General features: G+C 45.7%; 1 protein-coding gene across 1 annotated transcript in view; it reads right to left on the reverse strand.

The window, feature by feature from the left end:
- The window catches only part of LOC137369250 (A disintegrin and metalloproteinase with thrombospondin motifs 19-like), a 593,631-nt gene that overhangs the window by 171,002 nt on the left and 397,575 nt on the right, over positions 1-25,054 (reverse strand). The gene's annotated exons all lie outside the window — the stretch shown is intronic.

Below are 25,054 nucleotides of genomic sequence, written 5' to 3' on the forward strand. Positions count from 1 at the left end.
CTGGAGTGGCTATAAAGGCCAATTCTAGAGTGACAGGCTCTTCCACAGGTGCTGCAGAAAAATTTGTTTGTCGGGGCTGTTACACAGTCTGGAGATACAGGCAGTATTATTTCACTGCACATTGACAATATAACATAAAGGAAGTCAAGAATTATAACATGTCATATGATCCACTGAAGCTCATTCCTCCAGTACCCTAACCATCCCATTATAGTATGCAGCTGCATTTTGCACAGCTCTAATGTTTTTTGAACTCACTTGACAGATTACATCTCTCCTCTCCACCTCGGCATCCAGTGTAGCATCAAAGAACCTTGGAGCACACTCTTTCCCCTGTTGCACCATGATTTACTCTTCTTCCTGCTCAGATTCTCTTCCACAAACAGTTCCAGCACCTACTCCAGCCAGAATGTACCTCCCCTTTAAGAGGTGTAGACTGGTTTTACGTAGTGCAGGCTAACTTTAAGTGGTATTAGACACGCTCAAGCTTGGGCCCCTGCTAGCACTGGTTGCATTCAGCCATCATGCAACATAGCAAGCAGCTCAAAGTTGGCTTGTTACCTGAATCGGAAGCAATGGTCGCAGGTTAATCACACATTGTAATCCCCACGTCTGTTTGTGAGGGCTACTGAATTTTGTCCCCAGTCTGTTATATGTGTTAATTCAGGGATAAATATTGGCCATGACAGCAGGGAGAACTCCTCTGCCCTTCTTTGAATAGTGCAATGGAATCTTTTACATCCACCAAAGAGGCCAGATGATACCTTGATTTAATGTTTCATCTGAAAGACAGTGCCTCTGACAATGCACAATGCCATTAGTCCTGGAGTGTCAACCCGGATTCTGTGCTCAAGCCTCTGGAGCATGGCTTGAACCTACAGCCTTCTGACTCAGGGGCAAGATTATTGGAAATATAGTTTTAAAATGTTTAATATATCAAACTATATATACATTTAAATAAATCAAATTATACAATTGCAAAAATACATAAAACTAAAACGAGTAGCTGATGTAATGCCAATAATAAATGTGGTCCAATGCTGACAAGAAACCCACAATTAAAAGCAATGTAATTGAACCTAATTAAGTCCTCACAGGTCAGTTATAACACTTACCTAACAGTTCTTTGCATATTTCCAGCAATTCATTCAGTGTTGGTGAAGGACCAGTGATCCACATAGAGTGCTTTTTGCATCTTTAATATGTCTTTTAACCATTTTAACAAATTCCTGTCAGAGATTTCCCTCCCCTTTTTCTTTGTAATATCTGTGTAATTTGTTTCATACTTATTCCTATTTGAATTACTCCCTTCATTCATCTTGTGGATTGCTTGCTTAGTTTACAATGATTTTTCTTGGACACATATTTATTTTGAATATACTGAAATTTATAATTTTAAAAATGTCCCATTTACTGTGACTGAAATATCTTCCAGCAGTACTTCCCAGTCAATTTCTTTTATTCATTCCTCATTCCTTTGACATATAGGTTTTACAATAGACCTCAGGAAAGATTTTCAATTATGGGAGTAAAGCAGGCATAACTTGGAAAATTGGGCAGAGATTCATAACAACAGACTTCTGTCCATTTAGCACCATACAATTTTCTAGTTTAATTTGGTGCCAGGACCACTTGCAATTATGCAGTTAGTCATATCAGTTAGTCCTGGATGACATTATTTCAATGTAAACACATTTTCCCAGTGTATATGCAAATATAGTGCACAGTAATCCATCTGCCCCAAATATAAATATGAAAGCAAATGACAGGGTGATATGACACAGAATCATAGAATAACAGAACTGTTACAGCACAGTAGGAGGCCATTTGGCCCATCGTGCCAGCACCAACTTTCCGAAAGAGCAATTCACTTAGTGCCATTCCCCGCCTTCTCCCTGTAATCTTGCACATTCTTCCTTTTCAAGTAACAGTCTAATTCCCTTTTGAATGCTTCAATTTAACCTGCCTCCACCACATTCTCAGGCAGCACATTACAGATCTTAACTACTCGCTGCGTAAAAAAGTTTTCGCTCATGTCGCTTTTGCTTCTCTGACCCATTACTTTAAATCTGTGCCCTCTCTTTCTCGATCCTTTCATGAGTGGGAACAGTTTCTCTCTATCTACTCTGTCCAGACCCTTAATGATTATGAATACCTCTATCAAATCATCCCTCAGCCTTCTCTTCTCCAAGGAAAACAGTCCCAACTTCTTTAATTTATCTTCATAACTGAAGTTCTTCATCCCTGGAACCATTCTCGAGAATCTTTTCTGTACTTTCTCCAATGCCCTCACATCTTTCCTAAAGTGCAGTGCCCAGAACTGGACGCAATACTCCAGCTGAGGCTGAACAATTGTCGTATATAAGTTTAACATAACTTCCTTGCTATTGTACTCCATGTTCCTATTAATAAAGCCCAGGATACTGTATGCTTTATGAACCATGCTCTCAACCTGTCCTGCCACCTTCAATGACTTCTGCACACATATACCCAGGTCCCTCTGCTCTTGCACCCCCTTTAGAATTGTGCTCTTTGTCTCTCCATGTTCTTCCTCGCAAAATGAACCACTTCCCATTTTTCTGCATTGAACTTCATCTGCCACCTGTCTACCCATTCCACCAACTTGAGTTCTCCTCACAGTTCACAAAGCTTCCAAGTTTTGTACCATCTGCAAACTTTGAAACTGTGCCCTGTACACAAAGATCTAGGTCATTAACATATGTCAGGAAAAGCAAGGCTCCCAACACTGACCCCTGGGGAATTCCACTACAAACCTTCCTCCAGCCCGAAAAACATCCATTAACCACTAATCTTTGTTTCCTGTAACTCAACCAATTGTGTATCCATGTTGCTAGCGTCCATTTTATTCCATGAGCTATAACTTTGCTCACAAGTCTGTTGTGTGGCACAGTATCAAATGACTTTTGAAAGTACATGTGCACCACAACAGCTGCATTGCCCTTATCAACTCTCTCTGTTACCTCCTCAATGAACTCCAGCAAGTTAGTTAAACATAGTTTTCCCTTAAGAAATCCATGCTGACACATGTGTTTAAAATTCTGAAAGGATGGGACAGCTTAGATAGATGCTGATTTGTTTCTGGTAGTTGAAGGGTCTAGAATGAGGGGTCATAGATACAAGATCTAATGAGATTTACAAGAAGAGTGCACAAGAAACATCCTTTCACAGAGAGTTGAGAGGCTCTGGAATTCACTTTCCAGGGTTAGTGGTTGAGGGAGAAACAATGGAGAGAAAGCTCACCCATTGTACCTGATCTCTGGGTCAAAAGTTAGGGGATGAACTTTCAGGCATGATCTCCCATCCCTGATTCCTCACCCAATCCTTACCTGGGAAAGTCTATTGGCTGTTAAATTGGATATGCTTATCAAGTACCTAACACCTGCTTAAGGATCCATATAGAGTCATAGAGAGATACAGCACTGAAACAGGCCCTTGAGCCCACCGAGTCTGTGCCGACCATCAACCACCCATTTATACTAATCCTACATTAATCCCATATTCTCTACCATTCTCCTACCTACACTAGGGGCAATTTACAATGGCCAATTTACCTATCAACCTGCAAGTCTTTTGCGGTGGGAGGAAACCAGAGCACCCAGCGGAAACCTACGCGGTCACAGGGAGAATTTGCAAACTCCACACAGGCTGTACCCAGAACCAAACCCGGGTCGCTGGATCTGGGAGGCTGTGGTGCTAGCCATTGCGCCACCCTGTTGAATTTGGCAAAAAACTGTGTAGAGCATACATTGCACATGCAGAGCAGTGCCATCTACAGCAAGGACATCTGCACCACCTATCATATGCCCATGGGGTGGTATTTTCCATAGCAGGAATGATCAGTTATGCTTTCTAGTCCTCATCCTTTAACTCCTTCTAGGCATATTGTAATGTTATTCCATGGAAGTGTACCCTGGAATGGCAAGCAGAACCACTTTCCTCATGACAGCTCATTCTGCACCACCTTCACTTTGCCAGCCATCAAATTGAAGTTTAAGTGTCACCATGGAAATGGTGGTTTCTTGACACCAGTTTTATTATGCTAGCAACTGTTTTTTTTCAATCAGCCATTTGTATTACAAGAAGAAACAATCCAAAAGCTGAAATTTTCATTAAAAACATTAGAGGCTTGTAAAGGCAATTGACATTTTTGTCACTGCTACTTAGCTAGAAGCTGCCACATCCCTTTACTTTATCCTTCACCCATGTAAGCAGCTTACTTACATATGAATTCACCTGTCTAGTGAGATGCTGATCTCTCAAAATTATTAAAGGTTAGGAGGGTGCTAATTAAGTGCTACACGAAAATTGCCATTTTAGTGAAAATATTTGTAAAATTATAAAAATGAAATGAATGGCAACGCACAAATTAATGCGCTAGGTTTATACACATGGTCCAAAGCAAACATAACCCTATCAAGTACCCTCGTATTGAGCTTTTAATGAAAATGCTGTCATTCCTGATTGATACTGTAATCCAATTGAAAAGGCCTTATTTACTTATGCTGTCAATGTGGAAGCACCTATTATCAGACAAGGATTGTTCCCGGACAAGAACTGTCCTAGTTTCTCCAACTCTGTTGCATCTGTTCTGATGAATCTACCTTCCATATCAGTGCTTCCAATATGTCTTTTTCTTCAACCAAAGATTCCCCCACCAACCATGGTTGATGGGGCCCTCAAATGTGTCTGCTCCATTCCCCTCACTTCTGCTCCCGCCCATTCTCCACCCTCCCAGAACCACAATAGAATTCCCCTTGTCTTCACCTTCCACCTCACTAGCCTTCACATTCAACAGATCATCCTCCCCCATTTTCGCCATCTCCAGCATGATGCCGCCACCAAACACACTTCCCCTCCCCATTCAACCTTCCAAAGGAACCATCCCATCCACGACACTCTGGTCCACTCCTCAATCACTCTCAACACCCCTTCCTCTTTTCTTCCCACAACACTTCCCATGCAAGCACAGGAGATGCAGCACCTTCCCTTTTACCTCCTCCCTTCTCGCTGTTCAAAGCTGCAAACTCTCCTTCCAGGTAAAACAGCAATTTATTTGCACTTCTTTCAATTCAATATAGCACATTCACTGCTCATGAAGTGTTCTCCTCTACGTCGGGGAGATCAAATGCAGACTGGGTGACTGCTTTGCAGATCACCTCCATTCAATCTGCAAGCATGATCTCAAAATTCTGGTTGCCTGTCAATTTATTTCTCTGCTCTACTCCCATTCTGACCTCTCTGCCCTCGGCCGCCTATGCTATTCCAATGAAGCCCACTGTAAGTTCAAGGAACAAGTAAGTGCCTTTCAATTAGGCACTTTACAGTCTTCCAGACTCAACATTGAATTCAACAATTTCAGATCACAACCTACAATCTTTTTGTGCTTTTCTTTTCTTTTTTCCTGCATTTTTTGAATGGCAGGTGCTGGTGTTGATTCTGCTTTTCATATTTACACCTCCTCGGGATGCATCTTTTGTTTCTTTACTTGTCCTATTAGCATCCTCTTTCACCTTGCACTGCCATCCCTTTTGTCATTTAATCTCTGCTGCCTTCCATGCTATCAGAGACTTTCCCTTTTGTTCCTTTCTCCCTTTCCCTGCCTTGCTTAAAACCCGTTACATCTCAAGGTACTCCCAGTTCTGATGATCGGTCATCAACCTGAAATGTTAACTCTGTTTCTCTCTCCATGGATGCTGCCATACCTGATGAGTATTTCCAGCATTTTCTGTTTTTATTTCAGATTTCCAGCATTATTCAGTACTTTCCTCTTGTGTTAACACAGGGCAGTCACAATGACAAAATAAATCTGCAGTTTATTCAGTGCAGTGACACAACCAGTTCCAACAATTCCAATTCCATTTACAACACAAAATATCCCAAAGGATTCCCAATAAATATTCCATCGTCCGACTCTCATCAAAAGGCTAATTACTCCCAGCTTCTGAACCATAATTCCTCAAATCCTGTCATAATGTAAATTTCTTATACATCATGTCAAAAAGTGGACGAAGTGCTACACTAGTGGAAAAAGTTCAATTTTTACAGTGCCTTTCATGACCACAGGACGTCCCAGCCAATTGAGTACTTTTGAAATGTAGTCACTGTCGTAATGTAGTGAAATGCACAGCCAACTGGCACACAGTAAGGACTCAGAAACAACAATGTGTTAGTGACCAGATAATCTGTTTTAGTGCTGATGGCTGAGAGATAAATATTGGACATGCCACCAGAAGAGCTCCCCTTCTCTTCTTTAAGAAGCACCATCGGACCTACATTCACCCGAGAGTATGCAGGCTTTTGGTTTAACATTCTATTTAAAAGACGAGACCTCTGACAGTGCAGCATCCCTCAGTACTGCACTGTAGTAATTTCAAATTAGTATTGTGGAAAAACTGAAGGGGTAATAAATTCGAGCAGGGGTCACTGATGACTGGCTGCATGCTGAAAAGGAGATTCAGAAGCTTGCATGGCCAGCAGGTGTTTCAGCTAAAGGTATTAATGGCAGCCTGCCCCTTTTAAAAGGGAGCTGCACTCATTACACAGAAGTTGCTGCTGACTGTCATGGAAACTTGGAAAGAAGCACGGAAAATGGGGCAAGAGAGGGGGCTCCCAAATTTTCCGATGCGGTGTTGAAGACATTAGTACAGAAGGTGGGAAGGAAGAGAGAAGCAATGGGACGGATTTTTAAAGCCCACTGAGTGCAGGTACAGTGGCAAGCGCAAGTTGAAGATCGCACTCTCAGTGGTCGGCACTGGGTCCTGCTGCCTCCGGAACATGATGCCATTTCTAAAGGGACACTGGGAGGGAGGGAGGGAACGGGGTCAGGCGCACGCCTCCTATTAAGTGCCTGTTGAGCTCATTGAAGGGCTCATTAACAGGCTTAAGGGCAGCAGTTTTGAATTTTCAAAGGCTGGAAAAGTAGAGGATGTCATATGGGGAACACGCAGGATGTTCAAGTCATGACCACAGAATGGGGCCATGAGCACTATGGGAAGGGCCGATTAAAATACAGCAGATGCACAAAGTAAAGCTCAACTGCTTCAAAAGTGCCACAGAGTGGCCACTGCTGAACTCTAAGACTTGCTTTTCTCAGTTGTGAGTGGCAGGAATTCGGAGAGGGATGTGTGCCCGCTGGCATCACTTGTGCAGCTGGGGTTGGCAGGGGAAGGCCTGGTGAACACACAAAGCCCAACTGAGGGAGTTCAGATGGGAACAGGCAACTCTGACATTGGACAGAGCAGCCAGGATGAGCTGGGGAAGATGAACCTCCTGGACAGCAGGAGGCCAAAGGAGCACAGTGGGGGCTGCAAGAATGAATACACAAGATATTGGGTCAACCGTCCAAGGGTTAGCTACCTGCAAATGACAGAGTGTCAGTGCCATAGGAGCCTGCACCTATCCAGGCCTATTGTCTCGGACCTGCTTTGATCCACAATGACCTGAGGCCTTGCAGCCCCCATGACAGTTGCCTACCTGCAGCCATCAAGGTCTCCAATGTCCTAAACTTCTATGCAACTGAGTTGTTCCAGAGATCAGCCGTAGACCTAGGTGGCATCTCGCTGTCGGCAGCTCATCAGGCAGGACGCCATCTTCAGGAGGGCAGGGGACTACACTCACTTTGACACTGAAGATGTGATTCCAGTGCCTGGATCAGTCAGGTGACACCCTCCAATAACCCACTGCAAGGGCCTCGGTCATTGTAGTGGTCTGCTGTGCTCTCCATACCATGGCCCTCCAGAGAGATGTGGACCTTGAGGAAGTGAGGTCCTGCAAGGAGACAGCTTGTCAGGGAAGGAACAGGAGGTAAGAGAGGAGGAAGAAGAGAGGGCAGAAGGGGATAACACTGAACAGAGACTGCACGATGAGGTGGCCTCCTCCTGCCACCCTCAAGGAAGAGACCTCCCTCCTCTCCTTCACAGCCTATTGCATTAGATCCAGGTCAGCATTGATGAAGCGAGGGTTGGCCCAGCCTCTCGTGCCAGGCGTCCAGTTCCCCTGTGACATCTTGCTTCCCTCTGGTGAAGTGGAAGGCTTTGGCACAAAACGCAAATCTCTCCCTCAGAACAACCAGCAGCCTCAGTGATGGCTGCCATGAAGTGTCAACATAAGCTCACATTTGATCTGACCCATCTCCATTTTCAAACCCAGTGGCTCTAAGTAAACAGGAAACCTGTCTCCATATCAATTAAGGACTTATCATTTGAAAATTACAATCTGAATGAGTTTCCCACAGGAAGCAGGTTTCTGGCTCAAAACCAGACCCTGTTCCTGTTTTCCCCTCCGTAACAAAAATCTAGCCTAACGTTTCTAGCCAGGGGTCCCTTAAGGCACAACCTGAGAAAGGAATAGGGGCAGGTGGCCAGGAAGGTCCATTCTCGATGTCTGATTACAAGTCTGGCAGCAGTGCCAGAAGAAATTCAATGACCTCACACAGGTGCTCAAGGTCAGTGAAAGCATTTTCAAATGACATCTTCGACCCACCACGCCATCAACCTCTCACGCTGCTCAATGCACCACAGCCCCATCGCTCACCCATCAATAGTCTTTAGCAATAAGGACTCAGGCTTAATATTTGGATACTCCACCTCACTCTCACACACCTTCCAATTCTGCCAGCCTCACACCCATCTCTTGCTGCTTCCATAAACCTCCAGCTACGACAGGTACATCACCCAAACACACTGCAACACAATCACTGACATTGTTCCCTCTATCTTGCAGGATAAAGTGGTTCATAACAGGAGGAAACAGAGCAGAACTGGAGAGGCACAGGCATACCTGCATCACCTGAATGCTGAGAACTGTGAGAAATACAGAGTGAGATTGTTGCTGAAAACATTCAGGATGATGATATGTTCCTGCCGTATCAAATCCCACCTTACCTGCATTCTGGTATGGTGCAATCTGCAGACTGTGTGACCATGGGCCTCTTGCTTTCCAACCCACCCCCTTCCCAACACTTTTCTTCTGCATTTCTGCTTTCAGATACCCAAGAACTACTACCTGGCCAGCAACTGCAGGCTCATGAGGAAAGGAGAGAACAATAGCAGACCTCTGAGGAAGAAGCAATGTCACTTGATCTGACAATTGCAGCCACGAGCTCAGATACTGGTACTGCGTGAACTTTAGAAGGTTGCATTGAGTCAGGATCAGCATGTGATGAGTCACCGGGTAACAGTGGGCTGCAGCCAAGTCAGGTGGAAAGGATAGTTCATGTGCCAGCTTACCAGAGGGCGAGGTCACAGATGAGTTCTGTTGCAAAGGTCTCGGATGAGGACTTCGATAGGGCAGCGTACAGGAAAAGGCTGATGGCTATGCACACAGAAATGCTTGGTGCATTGGCAGGCCTGCCAGAAAGGCTGCTGTCACTGTCAAGCACTATGGAGGAGTCTGGTTCCCACTTGGCACAGGGCTTTGCACAGAACTTGGAACCCATCCTGTCCAGGGTGGAAATATTGGCCAGCTCCATGAGAACGCATGCTGACTCAGCCACGTTGTAGCATCTGGTGGCCTATGTCTCAGATTTCATTGCAGCACGGGCCTCCAAGTGCGGTCCCAGGAGAGTGCCAGTGGCTCCGTGGTGTACCGACCTGTTGTCCTCTCTCAGGATGACAGCATTCACACTTCCACTACTGCCACTCTGCCAATACCTTTGCTGTTGTCTGTCAGCTAGCCCAGACTGCTGCCGCCCATGCCATGGTGATGCAGTCTGATGCTGGGTCCTCAAGACCCAGAGCTGCCCGAGGTCATCCTGCAAGGCAATCTGGAGTCTCCCCTAGTGAAACTCAGCAGCCTTCCACCCGTTATGCTGCATCTACTGGGATAACATTGCATAATAGCACTAGGACAGGCAGTGCCACCTGCAAGACAGGCACAAAGGGAATGCACAAGAGTGAATGGTTGAGTATTGTCTGTATTATTGGAAGTGTAGCTGGATAAAGTTGTAATGGAAAGTTTTTTTGTTGTGGCTTTTATTTCAGGATTTTGGTCAAGAGGATGCTATGGCGGTACATAGCAGATGGACTGAAATGTGGGGAATTGTGGAGTGACTTTGATGATGGGATGACATTTTATGGGAACCAGAGTCTCAGTATCCACTCACAGACAGATTGTGTGGAGAGAAGGGGTCCTGGATGCCTTGTCCCTGCCTCCGCATCCTCCTCCTCCCAAGATGGCCTCTGAATGCCTGGTACTAAGCGCTACATCCTCACGATAGCAAGATTATGGAAGACACAGCAGACTACCACAAACTTTGACACAAACTCTGGTGAATACTGGAGGGCACACACCAAGTGATCCAGGCAGCAGAACCGTTGCTTTAGAACACCGATAGTTTGCTCCGCAATATTCCTTGTGGCTGCATGGCTCTCATTATTGGCATGTTGTCCTCATGTGGCAGAGTGGAGTGATTAGCCAGATGTATAGAAGACAACCCCTGTTACCCAACAGCCAGCCTCTGGATTGCTGGGGTGGCCAGAAGATGGTGGGAGCTGCTGTCTGGCACAGGATGAAGGCAAAGTGACTGCTGCCAGGATAGCAGGCATGGACTGAAAGGATCTTCTGGACATGGTCTTACACCAACTGAATGTTGATAGAGTAGAACTCTTTGTGGTTATGGATCATCTCGTTGTTCACATGTGGGGCCTGCAGAGCCACATATGTGCTGTCGACTGGACCCTGCACCATTGGGGATCCTGCAACCTGACAAATCCATGTGCTCTTTCTCCTGCTTCTCTCTAGTTAGTGAGATGATGAAAAAATTAGCTCTCCTGGCAAACAGGGTTTCTGTGACTTCTCTGATGCTGCGATGGATGGCGGCAAACCATGAGATGTCACCTGCTTGTGTTTGGAAGTATCCGCTAGTGAGAAATTGAGGGCGACGGTAACCTTGACGGTCACTGGCAATGCTATCCTTGGCCTGCTTTGAGGCTGCAGGTTAGGATGTAGAAGCTGGTATAGTTCAGTTACCACCTCTTTTTTGAATTGCAGGTGCCTCAGACACTGCTCCTGGCTGAGGTGGATGTAGAAGAAATGCTTCCTAAAGACCCTAGGGCCTTCTATTGAGCACCCACCTCTTCCTCGGCGCATTGCTTCCCCTCCCTGCTGCCTGAGCTTCATTTTCACATCATACTGCAGCTCAAGAGGAACTGCAACTATAACCCCTTTAACTCAAGCAGGCTTTCTCTTGACAGAGCAGAAAACCCCTCAGACCTCCCTGTCAGGATGCAGCATCACTTCCTTGAAAATCCAACAAGTCAGCAAAACTTCTTCAAGAACACAACACAGTACTTCTGCAAACTCTCCACCAGCCAAACTAAGTCAAAAGCACTGCACCTGGAAGTTGAATGGTTGGTCCTTAAATAATGCTAGTGGCTTATTCAGTTGTGAGTGAAAAGGAGGGCATTAACTGGACCTGTGAGATCCAAATTGGCAGCAGTTGTATAAGCTGCTTGACATCATGATCTGTGCACTCTGCATGCTTCCGGCACATGCACGCCACACCCAGGCTAGCATTCTGTCAGTCAGGGCATGCTATGCTGGCTGCACCAGAGGTGGTTGGAAATATTCTGGCTGTCATTATTTTTCTTCGCGGCTTCTGTAGCACCAGCACCATCAGCATTACAGAGCCCAATTTTGCGACCAAGGACTTCCACCCACTAGCTTGCGAAGACAAGGCCAGCGTGCTTTGCTAAACAGACATTTTAAGAAAAAAACACAATTTCCACAGCTGAATGCTTTGGTTTTGCAAAGTGATGTCAGGTCAATCCATATTTTTTGTACTACTTTATTCAACCAAAGCTTTGATCAAGGTCCAATAAAAATCAAAAAGTGCACAGTTACCCTTTGGGTAAGCTTTACCTAACTGTATACTATCTGAAGGCGAAAAAGCTTAAACAGTTCCTCATCTAACAGGGCTATGGGAATACCTTCACCGCACAAACTGCAGACATTCAAGAAGGCAGCTTTCCGCCACCTTTCCAAGGGCAACTGGGGATGGACAATACATCCTGGCCTTGCCAGTGGCACCCATATCCCATGAACAAATAAAAAAAGTGCATAAGTGCATTATTTCTTAAATTAAGCTGTTTTCCATATATCAGGTAGAAAGCATGAAACATATTTTATTTAAAGATGCGAGCTTGGCTTGCATTTCCTTCTTTCACTCTATTCACATGTATTTAATCATTCAATCAATCTCTCATAACGTATTTCTCTCAATTAAAGAAGTCAAGGAAGTAGTATAAAAAAATGAAATCAGCACAGCAACCGATTATTCCATTTTTGAATTTCTTTTTCCTGAATTATGACTAACATTGTACAATATTCCCCTGTAAAACAGGTATACTGCTTTGGATACTGTTAAGGGGAATGGCCTCTCAGGGGAAAGCAGCAATAGCCCAATTCGTTGCACCATGGTTGGCTCTGCTGCACAGGGGAGGAGTAAAAAGTGTGGGAATGCAATAGTTATAGGGGATTCAATTGTAAGGGGAATAGATAAGCGTTTCTCTGGCTGCAAAAGAGACTCCTGGATCGTATATTGCCTCCCTGGTGCTAGGATCAAGGATGTCTCAGAGCGGTTACAGGACATTCTGAAGGAGCAGGGTGAACAGCCAGTGGTCATGGTGCAGATTGGTAAAAACGACATTGGTAAAAAAAAGGATGAGGTCCTAAAAGCAGAATATAGGGAGCGAGGAAGTAAGTTGAAAAATAGGACTTCAATCTTAGGATTACTACCAATGCCACATGCTAGTCAGAGTAGAAATAGCAGGATATATCAGATGAATACGTGGCTGAAGAGATGGTGTGAGGAGGAGGGTTTTCGATTCCTGGAGCATTGGGGCCAGTTCGGGGGGAGGTGGGACCAGTACAAACTGGACGGGTTATACCTGGGCAGGACCGGGACTGATGTCCTAGGGGGAGTATTTGCTAGAGTGGTTGGGGAGGGTTTAAACTAAAATGGCAGGGGGATGGGAACCTTTGCAAGGAGTCAGAGGAGGGGGGAATCAAAGACAAGAACAAAAGACAGTAAGGGGAATAAGAAAAGTGATAGGCAGAGAAATCAAGGGCCTGAATCAAACAGGGCCACAGTGAAAAATAGTGGGAAGCGGACAAGTAATGTTAAAAAGACAAGCCTTAAGGCTTTGTGCCTTAATGTGCGGAGAATTCGCAATAAAGTGGATGAATTAATCACACAAACAGATGTAAACAGGTATGATATAGTCGGGATTACGGAGACATGGCTGCAAGGTGACCAGGGATGGGAAATGAACATCCAGGGATATTCAGTATTTAGGAAGGACAGACAAAAAGCAAAAGTCGGTGGAGTTGCATTGCTGGTTAAAGAGGAAATTAACGCAATAGTGAGGAAAGATATTAGCTCTGACGATGAGGAATCTGCATGGGGAGAGCTGAGAAACACTAAGGGGCAAAAAACAATAGTGGGGGTTGTATATAGACCCCCAAACGGTAGTGGTGATGTTGGGAATGGCATTAAACAGGAAATTAGAGATGCATGCGATAAAGGAACACCTGTAATTATGGGTGACTTTAATTCTTGGAGTGTACACGGGATGGTTTTCTGGACCAATACGTTGAGGAATCAACTAGAGAACAGGCCATCCAAGACTGAGTATTGTGTAATGAGAGAGGAATAATTGACAATACAGTGGTGCGAGACCCCTTGGGGACCAGCGACCATAATATGATAGAATTCTTCATCAAGATGGAGAGTGACAAAGTTGATTCTGAGACAAGGGTCCTGAATCTTAGTAAAGGAAACTACGAAGGTATGAGGCGCGTGTTGGCTATGACGGATTGGGAAATGTTAATTAAGGGATGACGGTGGATAGGCAATGGCAAACATTTAAAGAGCACATGGATGAACTGCAACAATTGTTTATCCTTGTCTGGTGCAAACGTAAAACGGGAAAGGTAGCCAAACCATGGCACACAAGGAAAATTAAGAGATAGCATTAGATCCAAGGAAGAGGCCTATAAATTTGCCAGGATAAACAACAGACCTGAGGTTTGGCAGCAGTTTAGAATTCAGCAAAGGAGGACCAAGGGATTGATTAAGAAGGGGAAAATAAGAGTACGAGAGCAAGCTTGCGGGGAACATAAAAACTGACTGTAAAAGTTTCTATAGGTATGTGAAGAGCAAAAGACTGGTGAAGACAAATATAGGTCCCTTGCAGTCAGAAACAGGGGAATTTATTATGGGGAATAAAGAAATGGCTGACCAACTAAATGTATACTTTGGTTCTGTCTTCACAAAGGAGGACACAAATATCATACCAGAAATGTTGGGGAACACAGGGTTTAGTGAGAGAGAGGAACTGAAGGAAATCCGTATGAGTAGAGAAATGGTGTTGGGGAAATTGTTGGGATTGAAGGACAATAAATCCCCAGGGCCTGATGATATGCATCCCAGAGTACTTAAGGAAGTGGCACTAGAAATAGTGGATGCATTGGTGGATGCATTGGTGGTCATCTTCCAAGATTCTATAGACTCTGGAACAGTTCCGACAGATTAGAGGGTAGCTAATGTAACCCCACTATTTAAAAAGGGAGGTAGAGAGAAAACAGGGAATTATAGAGCAGTCAGCCTGACGTCGGTAGTGGGGAACATTCTAGAGTCCATTATCAAAGATTTTATAGCAGAGAACTTAGAGAGCAGTGGTAGAATCAGGCAGCGTCAGCATGGATTTACGAAAGGGAAATCATGCTTGACAAATCTACTAGAATTCTTCGAGGATGGAACTAGTAGAGTTGATGAGTGGAAGCCAATGGATGAGGTTTATCTGGACTTTCAGAAGGCTTTTGTCAAAGTCCCAAATAAGAGATTAGCATGTAAAATTAAAGCGCATGGGATTGGGGGTAGTGTATTGTGATGGATAGAGAATTGGTTGGCGGACAGGAAACAAAGAGTAGGGATAAATGGGTCTTTTTCCGAATGGCAGGCAGTGACTAGTGGAGTACCGCAGGGATCGGTGCTAGGACCCCAGCTATTCACAATATACATTAATGATTTAGATGAGGGAACTAAATGTAATATCTCCAAATTTGCAGATGACACAAATCTGGGTGGGAAGGTGAGTTGTGAGGAGGATGCAGAGAGGCTTCAGGGTGATTTGGACAAGTTGAGCGAGTGGGCTAATGCATGGCAGATGCAGTATAATGTGGATAAATGTGACGTAATCCACTTTGTTAGCAAAAACAGGAGGGCAGATTATTATCTGAATGGCAATAAACAGAGAGAGGGGAATATGCAGCGAGACCTGGGTGTTCTCGTACACCAGTCACTGAAGGTAAGCATGCAGGTGCAACAGGCGGTAAAAAAGGCAAATGGTATGTTGGCCTTCATAGCGAAAGGATTTGAGTACAGGAGCAGGGATGTCTTACTGCAATTATACAGGGCCTTGGTGAGGCCACACCTGGAATACTGTGTGCAGTTTTGGTCTCCTTATCTGAGGAAGGATGTTCTTGCTATAGAGGGAGTGCAGCGAAGGTTTACCAGACTGATTCCTGGGATGGCGGGACTGATGTATGAGGAGAGTCAGTTAGGTTTATATTCGCTAGAGTTCAGAAGAGTGAGGGGGGATCTAATAGAAACCTATAAAATTCTAACAGGACTTGACAGGGTAGATGCAGGAAGGATGTTCCCGATGGTGGGGGAGTCCAGAACCAGGGGTCATAGTCTAAGGACACGGAGTAAACCTTTCAGGACTGAGATGAGGAGAAATTTCTTCACCCAGAGAGTGGTGAGCCTGTGAAATTCGCTACCGCAGAAAGCAGTTGAGGCCAAAACATTGGATACAGAACTGGCTCTGTCATTGAAGACAGAGGGTAGCAGTGGAAGGGTGCTTTTCTGAATGGAGGGATGTGACTAGTGGTGTTCCGCAGGGATCAGTACTGGTACCTTTGCTCTTTGTAGTATATATAAATGATTTGGAAGAAAATGTAGCTGGTCTGATTAGTAAGTTTGCGGACGACACAAAGGTTGGTGGAGTTGCGGATAGTGATGAGGATTGTCAGAGGATACAGCAGGATATAGATCGGTTGGAGACTTGGGCGGAGAAATGGCAGATGGAGTTTAATCCAGACAAATGTGAGGTAATGCATTTTGGAAGATCTAATGCAGGTGGGAAGTATACAGGAAATGGCAGAATCCTTAGGAGTATTTACAGGCAGAGAGATCTGGACGTACAGGTCCACAGGTCACTGAAAGTGGCAACGCAGGTGGATAAGGTAGTCAAGAAGGCATACGGCATGCTTGCCTTCATCGGTTGGGGCATAGAGTATAAAAATTGGCAAGTCATGCTGCAGCTGTACAGAACTTTAGTTAGGCCACACTTAGAATATTGCGTGCAATTCTGGCCGCCACACTACCAGAAAGACGTGGAGGCTTGGGAGAGGGTACAGAAGAGGCTTACCAGGATGTTGCCTGGTCTGGAGGGCATTAGCTATGAGGAGAGGTTGGATAAACTCGGATTGTTTTCACTGCAACGACGGAGGTGGAGGGGTGACATGATAGAGGTTTACAAAGTTATGAGAGGCATGGACAGAGTGGATAGTCAGAAGCTTTTTCCCAGGGTGGAAGAGTCAGTTACTAGGGGACATAGGTTTAAGGTGAGAGGGGAAAAGTTTAGAGGGGATGTGCGAGGCAAGTTCTTTACACAGAGAGTGGTGAGTGCCTGGAACTTGCTGCCGGGGGAGGTGGTGAAAGCAGGTACGATAGCGACGTTTTAGAGGCATCTTGACATAATACATGAATAGGATGGAAATATAGGGATACGGTCCCCGGAAGTGCAGAAGGTTTTAGTTTAGGCAGGCATCGAGATCGACGCAGGCTTGGAGGGCCGAATGGCCTGTTCCTGTGCTGTCCTGTTCTTTGTTCTTTGTTTTCAAAAAGGAGTTAGATATAGCTCTTGGGTCTAAAGGGATCAAAGGGCATGGGGCGAAAGTGGGAACAGGCTACTGAGTTGGATGATCAGCCATGATCATAATGAATGGCGGAGCAGGCTCGAAGGGCCAAATGGCCTGCTGCTCCTATTTTCTATGTTTCTAATAATCTTAAAGAACAGGTGAGCAATAATTCCCAGCACAGTTAAACTAAATTATTTTACTCCATTTCACGTCTGCACAATCAACATCAGTTCAGTATAAAAAAATATCCAACCTGTAGAACTCAGTGAAGTTTAGTAGTCAGTGTTGAAACTGGGCAATAAAAACACCATTAAAGGGATAAAGGATGTTTTGCCTAAAAACAGATTTAGAATTTTTCTTTGTCATTCTGATTTTACAGGAAGCACTCTCAAAAGAGTACTCCTTTAGGAGACAGAAGGCCTGCCTGCCCACCAAAAAATCTTGTTTTATCCATTTGTTTTGCTGAATGGGCAGGCAGTGAAAATATTCTGCTGCAGAATTCTGCTCAGATACAAAAAAACCTTTCTATTTATTCTTTAGTTCTTGTGTAAGATTTTAGAATAGAACAAGGGGTTTTCATATATTCAGGTTAAAAGTCTGGTTCCTCAAAACCATAAATTTTGTTTCTAATTATAGCTTTTCGTTAAAAACAACAGGTGAACAGCACTGGTGTGCTTGAAAATTTACTGCACTTTTAATACTTTTTACTTTGGCAGCTACAACCTTACATCAGCTTGTGCCCTGGGAGAATTGCTTGCCAAACTTTAAGAGTCTGCCGTAAGTAAATAATGCCACTGAAAATTCCAAAGGAAACACTACAAAAATAAAACATAAACACAAGCATTGTTTTTCAGCACATTAATCAAGCAGCTGTATTTAAAGTTTGTTTCTTTGTACTTTAACCTAAATTTATTAACTTTGATTGACAGGTTCCGACACAAGATCACAGACCTGTGTTTTCAGGAATGATGATGAGAGGTAAATTTTAATTATTTGTCATGGGAAATAATGTGGAAAAGGCAAATGCTTCAACAGGTTATGACAGCAGAAATGAATCTTCATTTGATCGCATTGGGTGATTATATGCAAGTACTTGGCAATTAGAAGGTGCTTCATCTCAGTTGAAAGACCAAAGAACCACCTGCGCCAATCTTCTACGAGTCGTTTCCACCACCTTTATGTTCTTTTCTTTGTGGAAGTATTGAGAGAAAAAAAAGCAATGCCACGCCTGTGGCACGAACTGGTACAGTGGACGTACCTCTATGTACTATAATATTTACTGACAACTATCACATTCAAAATTTATCTTTGTTGCGCTTATGGTAATTTCACTGTATAATCATCTTTCTTTTTTTTTCTTTTGGGCCTCCTTATCTCGAGAGACAATGGATACGCGCCTGGAGGTGGTCAGTGGTTTGTGAAGCAGCGCCTGGAGTGGCTATAAAGGCCAATTCTAGAGTGACAGGCTCTTCCACAGGTGCTGCAGAGAAATTTGTTTGTCGGGGCTGTTGCACAGTTGGCTCTCCCCTTGCGCCTCTGTCTTTTTTCCTGCCAACTACTAAGTCTCTTCGACTCGCCACATTTTAGCCCTGTCTTTATGGCTGCCCGCCAGCTCTGGCGAACGCTGGCAACTGACTCCCACGACTTGTGATCAATGTCACAGGATTTCATGTCGCGTTTGCAGACGTCTTTAAAGCGGAGACATGGACGGACATGGATGGACATAGAATCATAGAAAGTTTACGACACAGAACGAGGCCACTTGGCCCATCGTGTCTTTTCCATATCGGGCTGCATTTTATTATGGAGACTGGGATCACAGCGGCGGGCCAGAAGGCAGGCAGAAAACCTGCCTCGGCCCTCCGCCAGACTCCATACGCCATTGGACAATGGGCAGGCAATTAACTGCCCATTGTCGGGGACGCTGTCCCTTTAAGGGATGAGCTCCCGCCTCCACAACTGCTGGACAATCGGACTGCTGGCAGTTCTGCGGTACCGGTAGCACCACTGGGAGCAGTAACGACTGCTGGTAAAGCAGGAGGGCCTGCAGTACGCAGATTTCTGGAGACCTCGGGAAAGATGAGTGGGGTTGGGGTTGCAGGGGTTATTCAGGCAGGCCCCAGCAACTGGTGGGGGTGGTCGGTGAGGGCGGCGATCGCCATAGGGGGGGCCTCCAGGGGGCCATGGATTGCCCCCAAAGGAGGGAGCCCCCCCAACCCCGCTAGGAGGCTGGCAGGCTTTATCTGGCAGCGTCTCCCCATGGTGGCGGGTCCCTCCACCTCCCACAAAATTGAGGTGAAAGCGGAAGGAGACCCTTAAGTGGCCATTAATTGGCAACTGACTGCCATTAATTGGCCACTTAAGGGCTTCAATTGGTCTGGGATGGGAAGGCTGTCCTTGGCCTTATCTGTCCTGAACAAAATGGCAGGAGGCCTGGGCAACATTGGGAATGGCGCCCCTTGCTATTGTGTTGGCCCCCTGCCTCCGTGCCCACCTTCATGGGCAGAACAAAATTCTGCCGATTAACTACATATACAGATTCCGGTACATTTTGAACCTTAAATGACAATCGCTACATCACTCTCGATCTCCTTCTCCTTAACTACAGTTTGCAAAGTGTATTTTTACTACACCAGGTAACAATTTCAGGTCTAACAATGTTTTCATTATCGATTGTGGTCATTTTTCAAATTACTCACGTTTATGTAATGCATTGAGATAGCTTTTATTCTGTTGGGAATCTAGCAGTAGGCATCAGCTAGTCTAAACATTTGTTATAATCCGAAGCCTATACAAGCCAGACAGCAGGAATGAAACATCCCATCTGTGTTGCATTATGAAGCATATACCCTAAAGATTAATTTCTCACTGTGAGACCGAAAGGTTAGATTGCACATGTTCCACTTAATCAAGTTTTGACCAGCTTGTTGTAATATATCATTGGAAATTTTAATTGATTAGTATACACTTAAATATCTAACTACTTAGTTGTAAAATATTTATAGAATAGTCAGCCCATCTGCTACCACACGTGCACAACATAAATTCAAAATGGGTTAGTACAGCATCCTATAACACAAATGTGGAGCGCTGAGGTGCACAGCCAATCTCCCCATTCCACTGAGTTTCTAAACAACTTGCATTTTAATCGCATGTTTAACTCAGTAAAAGGTCCCAAAGTGCTTTACAGGAGTGTGATTTGCTAAAAGTTGGCATCGAGCCAAAGGAGGGAACATTATGACAGGTGATCAAAAAGGTAAGTTTTAAGGAACATCGTAAAGGAGGAGAGAGAAACAGAGAGGCACAGAGGAATAGAAAGTGAATTCCAGAGCTTCGGGCCTATCCAGCTGAAGGCATGGCCGCCAGTGATGGGGTGCAGGAAGTTGGGGATGGACAAAATGCCAGAGTTGGAGGAACGCAGAGTTCTTCGAGAGCTGGAAGAGGGACAAGGCAATTTGAACACGAGGATGAGAATTTTAAAATCGAGGCTTTGGTGGACTGGCAACAATGTAGGTTAGCAAGCACTGGGGTAATGGAGAGTCGGACTTGGTGAGAGTTAGGATCTGGGCAGCAGATGAACTCAAGTTTATTGAGGGTGGGAGATGGGAGGACGGCCAGGAAAGCATTGGAATAGTCAAGTGTGAAAGTAACAAAAGTGGTGCAACAGAAACCAATGTAGGGGACACCAGGGAGAAAATAGAGGATTCACAGTTTAACAAAAAAGGATGGTTCAGACTGGATGTGGATTTAAATTATTGTTGAATAAATTAACAACAAATCCTTTTAGGTTTATGGACCATTTTGCAAAATTCTATAATGCTCTCACTTTCAATGTAGCTGTAGAGGAAGCAGTATGTCTGTAAAAACCCACATATTTTCAAACATAATCATTACGGCATTTAGTATTCTTCAACAATGCAGCAAGAAGCCACAGGAAAAAAGTGGGAGCTGTGCAGCATTGTAATAATATTTATGGCCTTTTCAAATTGTCTTTTATAATCAATTTTATAATATATCTCTGACTGCCAGTGTAACTTCCTGAAAAAAAGACTGTAAGGAAATTTGGCCAAATAATTAGTGCAGTGAATTCATGTCAACCCAAGCTCAGAGCACCACCAGGTGTAATGACTGTGATGCAGAAATAGATTTCAAAATCTATGGATGATAGGACTTGAGGGAGAGGGAATTCAAAGATCAAAAAATTGAACTGCTCTCAGCACATTCATAACAAATGCTTTACAATACAGTGGAAGTTGGTCAAAATGCTACAGCTCCCATAAAACCCAATATACTCACACACCTATCCTTTTCAAGCTCCACTGACTTATATAATCCTCTTCTTCGTGTGCAAATCCCTCACTCAAATCCCTCAGGCCTTGCCTCACTCTACCTCTGTGATTTCAACCATAGATCTCTGCACACACTCTTTATGGGTTTGGCGGCCAATTAATAGCCGTGGGGGCAGGAACGGAAGCCAGACAACTCAAGTGCAAGCCCAATTTAAACTGACCAAACAAAGCAGCTATTGCTGTGGCTGCCATTTCACTGCTGTTACTGCAGAGTGAAAGATCACATAAGACCTAAATTCCACAATGTCACAGGAGAGCCAGAGACCTGGAACCTGGGGCAGAACAGCCCCTTAATTTTCAGGTGCGGACCTGGAGGTCATGCTGGAGGCCGTGAGGGACAGGAAGGTCCTCTTCCCAGAGGGTGGCACATGAAGGCCACCTACTCAGACAAAGCAGGCTTGGATGGACATTGCTGCCGCAGTCATTGGAAGAAGTGTAGTCAGAAGGTGTTGGATCCAGTGTAGGAAAGGATCCATGACCCGATACGCTCTGACAAGGTGAGAGTTACTCCCAACTCTCAGTACAGGTCTCTGGGTATTCACCCTTCATCAGACACACAAGCTGAGGAGCCTCAGGGTACATGGTGCTCTTGAACATGGGAGGGACATGTTCCCAGACCACTTACTGACTTCTCAGAATAGCTCAGAGCCATAAAGCTGCTGAGGACCTGTAACCCCTGATATACAGAACTTCTAATGAATATGAGCAGCTGCCATTGGTCATCAAGGACTGCAGTGGATTATCTCACTCTCTTTTGGCCTTGCAGGAGAAATGGGCACGTAATACCCAAGAGAGTGCCCAAATGGGTGGAGGTGTCCCTTACCTTTAAGTCATCACATCCATTGAGGAGGGAGCAATGGAAATAACTAGGACTGCAAACCACGAGGAAGTCAGCCATGACGAGATGAGCACTCATGGTGGAGATGGTGATTAGAGAGGGCAATGCGCTCATTAAAGGGGTACACTGCACTCAAGCCCATCTGACAGCATGCCAAATACTGAGGAGAATTTGGAAGCCTCATCACTGCAGAGGCTTCTGCTCTTCAAGCATCACTCTCATGATTTCATCTTGTACTTCCCACAGGTGCAGACATCAACCCAAAGGAGACTTTCTCCCTCACCATCACTGGGGCCAAGAAGAGCAGCAAAGCTCTGACGAAGAACTGTCATTACAAGTGCACAATCCACCAGCGCAGATACACTCACTTCGGTGGATCCTCAGGCGCATTTAGATAGGGTGGCACAGGGTGAGGTGTGCAGGAGGAGGTGCCAGAGGCAGAGGCAGCTGTGGGCAGTTCTCTTCAGAGAAGGGAGGACAGACACAGCCCTGCTCAGCTGGGCATAGATTCACGACCTCAGGAGTCACTGGCTCTCCCTGGACCTGCAGCAGCAGATGTGCTCTCACACGTTGGAGTTCCCTGAGGCAGTGTGAGGTCTTGGGCTGAGGATAGAGCAGTCCATCCTGCTCATGTGCGTCACAATGGCTCAGGGCTATGAGTGCATGAGCTCTTCCATTGAGAGAATGGCAAACCTCATGGACAGCCATATGTGGCAGCACTTGCAGTGCATGCAGGAACTGCGTACTGACATAGACAGGATGCATACCACACTATGTAGTGGTGCTGGTAGCGCAGGGATGTTTGCAGGGGATGCCGGTTTCACGCCAGCTGGTGATCCTCTTCAGTAAGCCTAGGGCCGAGGGCTTTACCGAGGTGGATGTGGCTGCCACCCTACAAGGGACGCCATCATCATCTTCAGCCTCCTTGACCCCTCTGACAGAGGGAGCATCTGTGCAGCAGGGTCCAGTAACGGATGCTGCCCCTGCAATGATTCATGTGCAGCAACCTCTTTAGATGCCCCCATGGGCACCTCCAGAACTAGGACGACCACCATATGCACCTCAGCCGCAAGTCGAGACAAGTAATCAAGCTGCCTCCACCTCCTCTGAGGCCACAAAGGGAGCACCACGTAGAAGTGGCTGAGCGCGGAGGCCACTGCATTGTGTGCAGCACTGATTGGGTCACTGGGGTGTCTTCTTCCTGTAACTGTGCACTGGTTTCCTTTATGAACACTGTGTAAAAAATGACACTTGAAGCCAGATGTATTAGAGTCCTTTTATTAATGACAGGACAAGAAAAGAGGTATGAGGTGCTGAGGGAGAGCAATGGTTCCTCAACGGTGATGGTGAAATCTCTGGGCAGATGTGCATCCTTCACTGGTAGTAAGAGTTTACAAGTTCCAAACTGTGTCTTCAACAGAAGTGTTAGCACAGGAAATTCAGAGTGAGTTCCATACCATGATGTTCATCCTGGATCAGAGGGGCTCAGTTGAAATGTTCCTGAATCAGATGATCCCTGACATTCATGGCATCTTGATGAGACATCTGTAACCCGCATCTTTCCCGGCCACCTCCCTGTGCAGCCGGAGCACCTTGGTGTTCTGCATCATCCTCCTCATCCTCTTCCTCCAATGAGCTGTGTCCTTCCAGGGCCTCAATGTCCTCAAGGTCCACACCTCTCTGGAGGGCCATGTTATGGAGAGTGCAGCAGACCACCACAATGAGCGAGACCCTTGCAGGAGTGTACTGCAGATTGCAGGGTGCTATCTGACTGATCCAGGCACAGGAACCACATGTTCAGAAGCCCGATGGCCCGCTCAATTGGTAGTCCTAATGAGCTTTGGTTCTATTGCTTCTGTGCTTCTATCTGCGGCTCTCGTAGAGGGGTGAGTAGCAATCTCTTCAAATGATATCCCTTGTCCCATAGAATTCATCCATGGGGTTTGGGGGTTGGAGTGAAGAGCCGAGGCAGCCTGGACTGCCAGAGGATGAAGGAGTGATGGAAGCTGTCAGGAAAGTGAGCACACACATGCAGGAAACTCTTGTGGTCGCAAACCAACCTAATGTTGAGAGAGTGGAAGCTCTTCCTGTTGATGAATCTGAGTGGGCAGTCACTCACTGCCTTTGATGCCCACATGGGCACAATCAATGATGCTCTGCACCTGGGGGAATCCAGCGATGGTGGTGAAACCCATTTCCCTCTGTGCTTGAGATCGCGTTGGTCATGAATTGAATGTACTTTCCTGCTCTGATAAATAGGGCATCAATGATCTGTGAGATGCAGTTGTGTGGAGCCATTTGTGAGATGCCACCAAGGTCTGCAGCTGATCCTTGGAAGGAGTCAGATGCAAAGAAGTTCAAGGTCACAGTGGCTTTGATGGCTACTGGCAGAGCATGGCGACCTGTGCTGTGAGATGTGAGGTCTTCAGCAAAGAGGGCACAGATGTCTGTGACCATCTAACTGGAGAGTTGCAGTCTCCTGCAGCACTGGTTCGCGATCATCTCCAGGTAGCTCCATCATCAGTGGTATATCCTATGCTAAGAGCATGACCTCTGTGTCCTTCCTGTCCCTCTTCCCTGTCCTCCTGATGCTCAGGGTTCTGTCCTTCCTGTGGAGGACGCTGCTTCTCATTGCCACTGGACCCAAACTCTGAGAGTCATGTCCCCATTGCCAGCTGCTGCCTTTCTTGTGCTCAGGTGGCCCCCCCCAATGCACTTGGCAGCCTTGCCACCCCTCCCCCCCCACCCCCCACCACCCCCCACTGGCTCTTATGCCTCCTGTGATGCTGGGAGGGTGATGACCCCCAGCACTGCCTGAGGCTTACTGCTCACTGTCCACCAATGGTACCTGTTCGCCAATGGCCAAGTCCCCTTCTGCATTGGTCACCCTTTTATGGGGCCCAGGTAATTCCCTGGGGTG

The sequence above is a fragment of the Heterodontus francisci genome, chromosome 4, assembly GCF_036365525.1.
Source record: "Heterodontus francisci isolate sHetFra1 chromosome 4, sHetFra1.hap1, whole genome shotgun sequence".
In the NCBI taxonomy this organism is placed as follows: Eukaryota; Metazoa; Chordata; class Chondrichthyes; order Heterodontiformes; family Heterodontidae; genus Heterodontus; species Heterodontus francisci.